Here is a 12790-nt window from a genome sequence, read left to right on the forward strand (position 1 = left end):
GTTTTTCCAGTGAAAGGCCGCAGGATTTCAGACAGAAAACGAGCCAGTTTGTAGGTGGGGGAGTTGATAGTAGAGACGATGGGACGAATTAGTGTATCTACTTTATGTATTTTTGGTAAGCCGTATAATCTTGGTGGCCTGGCAGCAGAAGGTTTCAACGAGAACTGTTTGGTTTGATCAATTAATGCGGTTGAATCAGAAATGATTTTGTTGGTTTGTATGACGAGGCTGTTGGTGGGATCTATTTTTATTTTTGTATAGCTGCCATCGTTGAGTAATTATTGAATGTTGTTGTCATATTCTATTTTACCCATGATGACAGTGGCATTGCCCTTGTCGGCTGAGAGGATGACAATGTCATCCCTCGTTTTTAATTTATATAATTCAAAACGCTCATCTTTGCTGAGGTTGCTATCTGGCATCTTAGCGTTTTTTAGGGTTGCAGCGATTTCAGATCTTGCTACGTCTGCAGCGGTGTGACCCAGGCCCTTGAGAGCCACGTCTACTTGGGCAATGATATCATTAACTGGTATGTGTTTAAATGTGACTGCAAAGTTTAGCCCTTTAGCTAAAGCGGATTTCAGACCATCGGAAATATAACTGTTACTGCGATTAATTACGACTTTGTTAACGTCTAACTTATTGATGTGTGGGTCCGGTCTTTTGTTGGAGAGGAAGTTACATTTGGAAATCAGGTTGTCCTTACATTTGGTCGAAATAGTGGCAGCTGAAGAGGCAGTCATGTTCCCAATCCGATGTGGACATTGTTGCCGTCAATGATAAGTGTGATTTTTAGAGTGTCTTGTCTAACTGATCTAGTTCCGTGCGTATAAGTCTGATTTTCTCTGAGATAAGAGCTAAGCTAGTTCTGGAAAGAATTCGTTTCGCATTTGAAGAAGTTACAGCAGCAGAGGTCAGTGTAAATGCGATTGGTATTACCCCAGAGTCGCGGCATCTCTTCAGAAAGGTGAGAGACTCGATCAGCTGAGCCTTCTTATCCCGGAGTTTGTTGAAGGATCTCAAAGTTATGTGAAAACCCTCCCCGTAGAGGCGGTTAAATTTTGATTTAAAGCTTTCGTGACTGCAGGGATTCATATTCTTGGTTCTTTCGGTAAAGTCACCACGTAGAAGGGAAAAAAAATAATAATACAAATATAAAACAATAAAATTCTCACGACGTTTTGACAGCGGTGCTAATTTCTTAAATACCCGGTCCACTGCCATTCACCACCGCCGCCGTCCACCTAGCAGTAGAAACGGGCGCTGCCAGAGCGAGCAACATCGGCAGGTCTCACGCGAAGTGGGACAAAGCGTGCTCTACTTCCACCACCTCCTCCTGCAATACGTCTGGTCAGAGTGGAAGAGTAGGCCAATTTACCCTGCAGAGGAGGTTTCCTCTTGGGCTGCTTTCACTGGAGGCCCCTTTCGGTGGCAGTGGCGCAGAGCAAGGCAGGAAATTGCAGGGCTGCGCCTTCACCTCTCTATGTATGCGCAGTCTGTCGAACTTCGTTGGCACTGTACGTAGCTAACCGTGATAATCGAATGCGCGGGGGAAGGACAGCACAGTAAACGCCAAAAGCAGTTCTAAAGAAAGAAGTCTGTCAATCAAGATGATTTTTTTAAAGTGCATAGCTCCAGCGGATTCCTAATATTGGGAGGAAGAGCGTTCCAGACGGCCGCAAAAGCGCATCTGAAAGCGCGTGATGAAGTGACCGCCGGCTTTATTCGATGGCAAGACGGAAGCCGCCGCCGCTGCTGCTGCGAGGATGAGCGGAGTTCGCGCGATGGTGATGGTGTTATGCTTCTTTTTGCGATACATTATCGGCGAGGTGCTGTGGTTCATTCGTGGCAAGAACACTTTGTGCGTGTCGTGAGTACGACCTTGCGATGCTGTGTTCGGTCGGCAACTGGAAGCCAGTGCACTTCAGCGAGCACTCGGGAGCGATGGTGTAGCGGTTTGCGCTACGAAACCTGGCGACTCGGGTTCCTTTATCGCTCACGGCCAACACCGGTGACGATTATCTGAACCGGTCCTGGGCCTCTCCTAGGTCGACTCATTGTCACAAAATACGACGTCTCTCTCCAAAGCCACGCTCCGCTCTCGCTGTTGATGCAAGCACGCCCCGCTTACCGTGATGCATTTCGCAATCTACGCAGCACGGTTTCGGAGTTGGTGGGGTTTTTTTTTTGCGTCTCTCTGCGCCACGGAGCGGCAGTGCAGCGGTTAGCGCGCTGCCCCACGAACCCAGGCAACCCGAGTTCGATTCCCGCTCACGGTCAACACCGGTGATGCCTATTTAAATCGGTAGACTCAGCCTCAAATGAGTACCTGGCGTGGTGTGTAAACATCGCCGCTGGGGAGACGAAGGCTGCCGGGCGCGGTGCTGGCCACCCACCCCCTCGTGTGCCACAGTGCCGGCCTTCATAGGTGCTCGCTAACAGCACTTGCCCCTACAGTCTGTTCAGGATACACGGGGGATCTTTGTATTTGTGTGTCCGCTACACGGCAGGCAGCTTTCTCGCGTGGTGGCTTCTGAGTTGCATGACTCTTGTGGGGTCCGTGGGCACGCGATTTCACTTTGCGCACGCCACAATTGTTTTTTTTCTTCGGAACGCATCTACGGCTCGTACGAGCAGCGCGTCGAGCGGTGGTGCGAGCATCAGCCTCGGGGGAGACAAAGGTGGCAGGGGTTGTGACGTCCTCTCAGTAGGTGCCGCTAACCTGAACAGCGCATGGCACCCAACGGTCGACGTGGATTCGGGTTGCCACCTCGGAGGCTGCGACAAAAAAAATAAACACGAGGACATATTCGGGGCAAGAGGAACATGTCGCAAAATCAGAGGAGGAGAAAGCCACGTGCCATTTGATACGCCTTGAGTGCTGTATTCTCATTAATATTACACGGCAGACAAAAGCCATGGGACTCTTAATGTTGAATGTCCCGGGGAGACTCAGATTCCCGCATGGCAGCTGCCTCAACGAGAGAGCGACGACCCCAGGAACACCAGGAAAGGTGGCAACCCTAATTGGGGATAGCCGGGGGGCCACCGCTTTGACCTGTGTGTGCGTGTTGCCGTCCCGGCCTTCATACGTGCTCGCTGACAGCACTTGCCTCAACAGTCTGTTACGGCTATATGGGGGATCTTTGTCTTGTGGGGAGCAGGCAGCGTGGCGGATAACGCTACGCTGCGCTTCGAACCCGGCCACCCGGGTTCGATTCTCGCTCAGGGCCAAACACCGGTGACGATTATCTGAACCGCTCCTGGGCCTCCCCTAGGTCGACGCAGCCTCAAATTAGTACCTGGTGCGTTGCGTAAACATCGCTACTAGGGGGACAAAGGCGGCCGGACGTGGTGCTGGCCACCCACTATCTCGTAGGTGCTACTCGCTCACGGCAATAGTCTGTTATTGCTATGCGTAATAGGTGCTCGCGAACTAGCCTCACTAAACCCCGCAGTCGATACAACAAAGCAGGGCATGGCTCTTGTGAGCCATGGTGATGAGCTATTGTGCGTGACCCTGCCAACGGCATACATTATCCACAGGCGTCCGACGCCCCTTCATAATCCCATTAGGATTCGCAGAGAGCCCAAGGAATCTCCTTCTGATGCGATTCAACTGGGCCCGTTCTCTTCGCTTTAAATAGCCCGTCCGGTGGGAGCCCTCGCCACAGAGGCACTGAGCATCTTCTAAATGCTCTATTGAAGCCAGACAGTGCGAGTCTGTGTGTGAGTGTGTGGGGAGCGGTGGTGTAAGCGGTTAGCGCACTATGCTACGAACCCGGCTTCCCGAGTTCGATTCCCGCTCACGGCCAACACCATTAGCGATTATTTGAACCAGTCCTGGGCCTCCCCTAGGTCGACTCAGCCTCAAATTAGTACCAGTTTCGGTGTGCAAACAGGACCACTGGGGGGACAAAGGCGGCCGGGCGTGGTGCCGGCCTCCCACCCCCTCGTGTGCCGTTCATAGATGTTCGCTAACAGCACTTGCTCCAATAGTCTTTTAAAGGCTATACGGGTTTTTTTAGTTGTTTTGTTTGGGTGTGTGGGGAGTGGTAGTGTATTTAGCTACGAACCTGGCGACCCGAGTTCGATTCCTGCTCACGGCCAACACCAGTGACGATTATCTAAACAGGTCTTGGGCCTCCCCTAGGTCGACTCAGCCTCAAATGAGTACCTGGTGCGGTGTGTAGAACATCGCTGCTGGGGAGGGCGTGGTGCTGGCCACCCGCCCCCTCGCGTGCCGTGCCGGCCTTCATAGTCGCTCGCTGACACCACTTGCCCCAACAGTCTGCTCAGGCTACACGGGGGATCTTTGTCTTTGTGTACGCCAGCGGTGTCAAGACCGGCCTCTCTGGAGGGGGATGCTCATTAAGGACGCTCCTGGGCAGTTTGGAGGCAGTCGCCCTCCAAGAGCCGTTGAGGGTGGAGGAGCGACGCTCACAACAACAACAACAACAAGCGGAGCTTCGGGCGGATAAAACACAGCACGGTGACACAGCCGGGGGCACAGCTGGTGCACCTGCCAGGAATCTCCAATAAGCCCATGGCACCCGGGTCTGTCCCATGACCTCTGTCAGCGAGCCTTCCACGCGTCACGTAAATAGCCTGGAAGTGCACTTAGCCTGGCACAAGCGCGCTGTGGGGTGACATCACCGCGACTCAGTGCTTGCGGGGAGCGGTGGCGCAGTGGCTCGCACACTCCGCTCCGACGAACCCGGCCCTACCAAAGTTCAATTCCCACCCGCTATCATTACGATCATTATTGGGTTTTCTTCTCACGCTTGTGTGACTTTGTTTTCAGGATGGGTCCTGCCCCGTTGGCACAGGAAGATGGAAACGTCGCTCTTCTTAATAGCATTTCGGTAAACGTGCTGACAATTCTTTGTTTGTTATGTTTGGCAACAACAACAAAAATGGCATTCATCAGCGGTGGCTATCTGAACCGTTCCCGTAGGTCGACTCGGCCTGAAATGAGTACGTGCAGTGGTGCCACGGTGGCGAGATACAGGAGGACATGGGTTCGATCCCGACCCTGACGCCTGCTTTATATTTGGAGTTTGCGGTGTCTGTATCCCAGTAGTCGCGTGGATTTTTCTCCGGGTCCTCCGATTTTTTCCCCCTCCACATTTAGCATCAACATCACGCGTTTAGGGTATTTGGCTGCTATAAATTATCCACGTGCTGATGAGCCACTTCGCTGAGCTATCATTTGTGGCCAGGTGGCTTCTGAAAAAAAAGCTACTTGTTAAAAAAAAAATTATAGTTTATATTCATTAGTCGGCACTAGGGAGGCACACGGACGCCCAGAGAGGGCATGGTTTGTGGCCACGCGAACTCCACCCATCCATCGTGCTCCGTCCTGGCCGTCAGACTTGCTGGGTAACAGCACTTGCCACGACCGTCCGTGTAGGCTACATGGCGGGGGGGGGGGAGTCTTTGTCTTTGTGCAGTCGGTAGAGCGCTCGCTGTCTGCGTGCGCGCATTGTCGAACTTTCGTTTGCCGAACCTCCTCTTCCCCCATCCACCCAGCAGCAATAACGGCGAGCAAACGCAGGCGAGGCGACTGGCGAGGTGCGTGTGGTGTGGTGAGGTGTGTGGTGAGGTGTGTGGTGAGGTGTGTGGTGTGGTGAGGTGTGTGGTGAGGTGTGTGTGGTGTGGTGTGTGTGTGGTGAGGTGTGTGGTGTGGTGAGGTGTGTGGTGTGGTGAGGTGTGTGGTGAGGGGTGTGGTGAGGTGTGTGGTGTGGCGAGGTGTGTGGTGTGGCGAGGTGTGTGGTGAGGGGTGTGGTGAGGTGTGTGTGTGGCGAGGTGTGTAGTGTAGCGAAGTGTGTGGTGAGGTGTGTGGCGAGGTGCGTGTGGTGTGACGAGGTGAGGTGTGTGGTGAGCTGTGTGGTGAGGTGAGGTGTGTGGTGAGGTGCGTGTGGTGTGGTGAGCTGTGTGTGGTGTGGTGAGGGGTGTGGCGAGGTGAGTGTGGTGTGGCGAGGTGCGTGTGGTGTGGTGAGGGGTGTGGTGAGGGGTGTGGTGAGGGTGTGGTGAGCTGTGTGACGAGATGTGTGTGGTGTGGCGAGATGCGTGTGGTGTGGTGAGCTGTGTGACGAGGTGCGTGTGGTGTGGTGAGCTGTGTTTGATGTGGTGAGGGGTGTGGCGAGGTGAGTGTGGTGTGGCGAGGTGCGTGTGGTGTGGTGAGAGGTGTGGTGAGGGGTGTGGTGAGGGGTGTGGTGAGCTGTGTGACGAGGTGTGTGTGGTGTGGCGAGATGCGTGTGGTGTGGTGAGCTGTGTGACGAGGTGCGTGTGGTGTGGTGAGCTGTGTGACGAGGTGCGTGTGGTGAGGTGTGTGACGAGGTGCGTGTGGTGTGGTGAGCTGTGTGACGAGGTGTGTGTGGTGTGGTGAGCTGTGTGACGAGGTGCGTGTGGTGAGGTGCGTGTGGTGAGGTGCGTGTGGTGTGACGAGGTGCGTGTGGTGAGGTGAGCTGTGTGACGAGGTGAGCTGTGTGACGAGGTGTGTGTGGTGTGGTGAGCTGTGTGACGAGGTGTGTGTGGTGTGGTGAGCTGTGTGACGAGGTGCGTGTGGTGTGGTGAGGGGTGTGACGAGGTGCGTGTGGTGAGCTGTGTGTGGTGTGACGAGGTGTTGGACGAGGTGCGTGTGGTGTGGTGAGCTGTGTGTGGTGACGAGGTGTGTGACGAGGTGTGTGGTGTGGTGAGCTGTGTGTGGTGTGACGAGGTGTGTGACGAGGTGTGTGGTGTGGTGAGCTGTGTGTGGTGTTACGAGGTGTGTGACGAGGTGTGTTGAGCTGCGTGTGGTGTGGTGAGGTGTGTGACGAGGTGCGTGTGGTGTGGTGAGCTGTGTGATGTGGTGAGCTGTGTGTGGTGACGAGGTGTGTGACGAGGTGCGTGTGGTGTGGTGAGCTGTGTGGTGTGACGAGGTGTGTGACGAGGTGCGTGTGGTGTGGTGAGCTGTGTGTGGTGTGACGAGGTGTGTGACGAGGTGTGTGGTGTGGTGAGCTGTGTGTGGTGTGACGAGGTGTGTGACGAGGTGTGTGGTGTGGTGAGCTGTGTGTGGTGACGAGGTGTGTGACGAGGTGTGTGGTGTGGTGAGCTGTGTGTGGTGACGAGGTGTGTGACGAGGTGCGTGGTGTGGTGAGCTGTGTGTGGTGTGACGAGGTGTGTAACGAGGTGTGTGTGGTGTGGTGAGCTGTGTGTGGTGTGACGAGGTGTGTGACGAGGTGTGTGTGGTGTGGTGAGCTGTGTGTGGTGACGAGGTGTGTGACGAGGTGTGTGGTGTGGTGAGCTGTGTTTGGTGTGACGAGGTGTGTGACGAGGTGTGTGTGGTGTGGTGAGCTGTGTGTGGTGTGACGAGGTGTGTGACGAGGTGTGTGGTGTGGTGAGCTGTGTGTGGTGTGACGAGGTGTGTGACGAGGTGTGTGGTGTGGTGAGCTGTGTGTGGTGACGAGGTGTGTGACGAGGTGTGTGGTGTGGTGAGCTGTGTGGTGACGAGGTGTGTGACGAGGTGCGTGGTGTGGTGAGCTGTGTGTGGTGTGACGAGGTGTGTGTGGTGTGGTGAGCTGTGTGTGGTGTGACGAGGTGCGTGACGAGGTGTGTGGTGTGGTGAGCTGTGTGGTGTGGTGAGCTGTGTGTGGTATGACGAGGTGTGTGACGAGGTGCGTGTGGTGTAGTGAGCTGTGTGTGGTGTGACGAGGTGCGTGACGAGGTGTGTGACGAGGTGTGTGTGGTGTGGTGAGCTGTGTGTGGTGTGACGAGGTGCGTGTGGTGTAGTGAGCTGTGTGTGGTGTGACGAGGTGCGTGACGAGGTGTGTGACGAGGTGTGTGTGGTGTGGTGAGCTGTGTGTGGTGTGACGAGGTGTGTGACGAGGTGCGTGTGGTGTGGTGAGCTGTGGACGCTCCGGCGTCTTCCAAGACGTTCGGCCAGCGTGCTGAGAGTCGGCTCATTCCCCTTGTGAGGAGGCGCTCTCCAGTCTCTCGAGCTACCACTACGGATGGCGAGGCCAACGGTGGCGTGGAAGAGTAGGCCAAACACCCCCTAGATCCCCTTCCGCCAGCTGTGACTTGAACCAAACAATTGCACTTTACCTTTGCATAAGTGCACACTCTACATATAAACATACACACTGTACATATAAACATACACACTGTACATATAAACATACACATGCATGCAAAGTTTGCATAGATACATACAAAATAATAATATATGCGTCTAAATAATGCATACATTCATACCTAAACGTATAAGTGTATGGGAAACAATTTTTCACATTTTCCCATGCATACACGATGGAAATATGTCATTTTATGGACAAATGTACACATATTTAAGTGCAATAACGTCATCGTGTATACATCATTGAATAATGTTCATTATTTAATGATAATAATAATCATCAGCATAATAATAATGAGGAAGGGGAAAAAAACAACCTGGGCCAGCAATTCCAACAAATGAGCCTCGTAAACAAATTCGCAGTAACAGATAGGTGAAAGGGGCCTGTTCTGTAAAATGCTGTGGCTCATTAACTTAATATTAACGCGAGACACGCCGTGATAATGTGTCCATGTGCTACCGTGCATTAAACATCATTACGAACATAACATTTTTATTTTACAAATTATCATCAGGTCATCTCTGTACCAAAGCAGGACTCACTCATGAATAATGCAATGGATGTTAGCGCGATGATGACGACAACCGCACGTCACACACTAATACAATATACGAAGGTCAAAAGGCCTGGCGTTATATTTGTTTTTTTACAGTATACCACAGGAGACAAGCTCTCTGTTTAGCGAGCACCGATTAAGGTTGGAATTTGCTTACGAGGAAGTGGTGTGGCGAACACCACAGCCGGCCGCCTTTGTCTCCCCGATGGTCGTGTTTTCACACCGTACCAGGCACGGGACTCATTTCATGATGAGTTGACCTTGGGGAGGTCCAAGGAAAAGTTCTGATGTCACTCGCTGCTGATGGTTGGCCAGGCCCGGGAATCGAACTCAGGTCGCCATGTCTTCCCACACAAAGACAAAGTTCCCCCGTATAGCCTACAGAGACCGTTGGGGCAAGTGCTGTTAGTGAGCACCTATTAAGGCCAACATTGTGCGCAATGGGCGGGTATGACGAGCACCACGCCCGGTCGCCTTTGCCTGATGTTTACACACCGCAACAAGCGTTAATTTGAGGCTGAGTCGACGTAGGGGAGGCCCATGACCGATTCAGATAAGCGTCACCGGTGTTGGCCGTGAGCGGTAAATCGAACTCGGATCACGTGGATCGTGGCGCAGCGTAGCGCTAACTACTACTCTACCGCTCCCCAAACACACGCACAGGCACACACACACCGACACACACACACCGACACACACACACCGACACACACACACACCGACACACACACCGACACACACACACACCGACACACACACACACCGACACACACACCGACACACACACACACCGACACACACACACACCGACACACATGCACAGGCACACACACACCGACACACACACACCGACACACACACACCGACACACACACACACACACACCGACACACACACACCGACACACACACACAGATACACACACACACAGACACACACACAGACACACACACACACCGACACACACACACAGATACACACACACAGAAACACACACAGACACACACACACCGACACACACACAGACACACACACCGACACGCACACACCGACACACAACAACAACCGCCATTCGCCACTAAGTGGCGGTGACGTCACCACGACGCTTGTGCCAGGCTATGTGCACCCTGAGGCCACGTGAAGTGTCGAACGCCCGCTGGCAGGAGGTCACGGGGCAGACCTAGGTGCCACGGGTCGACTGACTGAGATGACTGGCTGATGCACCACCTGTGCCCCCTACTGTGCCAACCTGCTGTGCTTTAGCCACCCGGCGCTCCGCTCGTTGTTGTGAGCGTCGCTCCTCCGCCCTCCGTTGTTGTGGGAGGGCGACTGCCTCCAACTGCCCAGTAGCGTCCTTCACGAGCCTCCTCCACAGAGGCCGATCTTGACACCGCTGGTACCAGTCAACGGCAAATCACTCAGCTCCACGTCCTCCTGTACCACATCACTCCATCTCTTCTCTAGCCCATGCCGCGCCCGCTTAGCCCCCTCAATCCGGCCGAACAAAAGCTGTTTCGGCATGCGGTGGCTGGGCATGCGGGCTAATGACCCAGCCATCGCAGCCTTCCCAGCCGGAGGAGCTCACCGATGGGACCTTGCCCAGATCTTTCAAGGATTTGTGAGCTCCTCACACAATCGAGTTTGGATAATCCCAGGACGGATCGTAGGCAGGCCAGCCTAAATGTTTCTAACCGGCGAAGATGTTCCATTAGGGGGGTCCACGTTTCGCAAGCGTAGAGAAGGGAGGGAATGGCCGTGGCCGAGAAGACCTGAAGCTTAGTGCGGAGCGACAGACCAGGTAGCTTCCACATAGCGTTACGCAACCGATGAAAAGATATTGCCGTTCGACTGATTCTGAGTGAGACCTCTGCTGTTAAACTGGAGCCAGTCATAAGCACACTGCCCAGGTATGGGAAACTCTCCACTCTCTCCACAACTGTCTCATCATCGATTGGGAGTTGTGGGGGTGGAGTGTTCGATGGTACAAAATACCCAGGCAGGTGCTTAGTTTTGGTGGGGCTGATGGTAAGGCCCCACCTCTAGTGGCAGGCTCCAGTCTCAGCAGCAGTGTCTCCAACTCCTCCTCTGAATGAGCAGCTATTACCAAATCATCAGCATACATAACGTGGTTGAGCAATAGGGAGCCATCCCTTGACCGCACCCGGGCATCGATCAGCCTGCCATTATATCTGTACCATATGGAGATTCCCCTGGTACAGATATTGAAGGCTTCATGAACTACGTGGTCAAAATAGATGTTAAATAATGTGGGAGCCAGAGGACATCCCTGTCGCACCCCAAGGTGTACAGGGAATGGCTCTGACTCCCGGACACGTAGTTTTACCCAGGCCCGCTCACCATCATGAAGGTCCTTAATGATCGTGAGCAGAGGGTCAGGTACTCAAAAAGCACTAAGAACAACCCAGAGCCCAGGCCTACTGATGGTATCATAGGCCTTGACCAGGTCAATAAAGCAGAGATGTAGGTCTTGTTGGAATTCCCTACACCTCTGCTGTAGCAGACAGACAGAAAATATGGCATCTGTGCAGGACGTCCTTTCCTGAAACCGCATTGTGGCTCCGCAAGCCTCTCCTCAGCGTGCCTGGAAAGGCGATGTTGAATAAACCTTGCTAGGACCTTTCCCGGCACACTGAGGATTGAGATGCCCCTGTAGTTGTTACAGTCTGTGCGGTCCCCCTTCTTAAAAAGGGGGACCACCAGGGCATCCTTCCAATCCTGCGGAACCCGTCCAGTGGTCCAGACTGTTGTTATGATGTCATATAGGGCAGTCTGTGCACAAACGCCGCCCTCCCTCAGCATTTCGCTTGGGAGATCATCTCTGCCCGCTGCCTTTCCTGGTCTCAGACTCCGGATCGCCTTCAGTACTTCCTCAACAGATGGCACCTCAGGCAGCCACTCACAGGGGGTGACTTCTTCCAATGTTTGAGACACCGCAGCCTCAGCAGGGTCATCCTCACTTTGTGCCACGATGTTTTCCTGGCTGAGGGATTTTCCCTCCCCCAGGACCTCACAGAAATGCTCAGCAAATCTGCAAACCTGTTCCTGGGGGTCGGAGATTGGGTCACCGTTTTTTCCCATAATGATGGTAATAGGTGTGTTGCTGCAAGTTACTTTTTTGATGGAATTAAAGAGCAATTTGTGATCACGGGCCACTGAGGCTGATTCCATCTCCTCAGCAACCGACGACCACCACCCATCCTTGCAGCGTCTCACGGCTCTCCGAACCTCCGAGCGATTCTGTAGCCGATGACAGTGGGCCTGTCGCTTTTTCTCAACCATCCTGAACACCTCCTCTGTCAGCCAGGGTCTCTGGGGAGGTCTGGACCGCGTACCCAAAGCAGCCATTGCAGCTGCATGAGTCACAGTCCTAAACCTCGCCCATTTACCCTCGACATTAGGAGGAGTCGGGGACGATGCCAATCCCAGCCGCAAGCGATGATGCAATTCTCGCTTGCAACTTTCATCAGATAACTGAGACCAGGCCACTTTAGGTTAGAATGGGGTCCTGGGTGTACACCCACCACCGGAGTGGAAGAATGGCAGGCGCATCTTACAGATGACTAGTCGATGGTCAGAGGGCAGATCAGCTCCAAGGTAGGTCCTGGTGTCAGGGACATGGGCTCACATCCGCTGGTCCGTCACTATGTAGTCCAGCAGATGTTCTTGCTTGGACCCGGCATGCATCGATGATGTTGTGTGGATGCGCCGATGCCGGAAAAGCGTGTTGGTAATTACAAGCCCATGGGCTGCACAAAAATCTAGCAGCCTCCTACCGTTGTTGTTGAGCTGATCTGGCCCATGCCCTCCAATCACTCGAGACCACGTGCCAGTATCATGACCAACTCAGGCATTGAAGTCACCCAACATGATGACTCTATCCCGAGGGGCCACTTTAGCCAGCACCTGTGACAGGAGGTCATAGAAGGCATATGACTCATCGGCTTTGCCTGCATCCCTCCACGGATGTTCATCTTCGGTGGGGGAATAAGTAACCACAACCATCATACCTCGCCTCCGGTTGATGGGAAGGCGAGCCCAAAGTAGCCTGGGGCTTACAGCTTCCCACACCTCACCGCCACGCTCCCACGCCCCC

This window comes from Petromyzon marinus, chromosome 51, assembly GCF_048934315.1.
Source record: "Petromyzon marinus isolate PM22_M1 ecotype Great Lakes invasive population chromosome 51, UKy_Petmar_22M1.pri1.0, whole genome shotgun sequence".
NCBI classification, from domain to species: domain Eukaryota; kingdom Metazoa; phylum Chordata; class Hyperoartia; order Petromyzontiformes; family Petromyzontidae; genus Petromyzon; species Petromyzon marinus.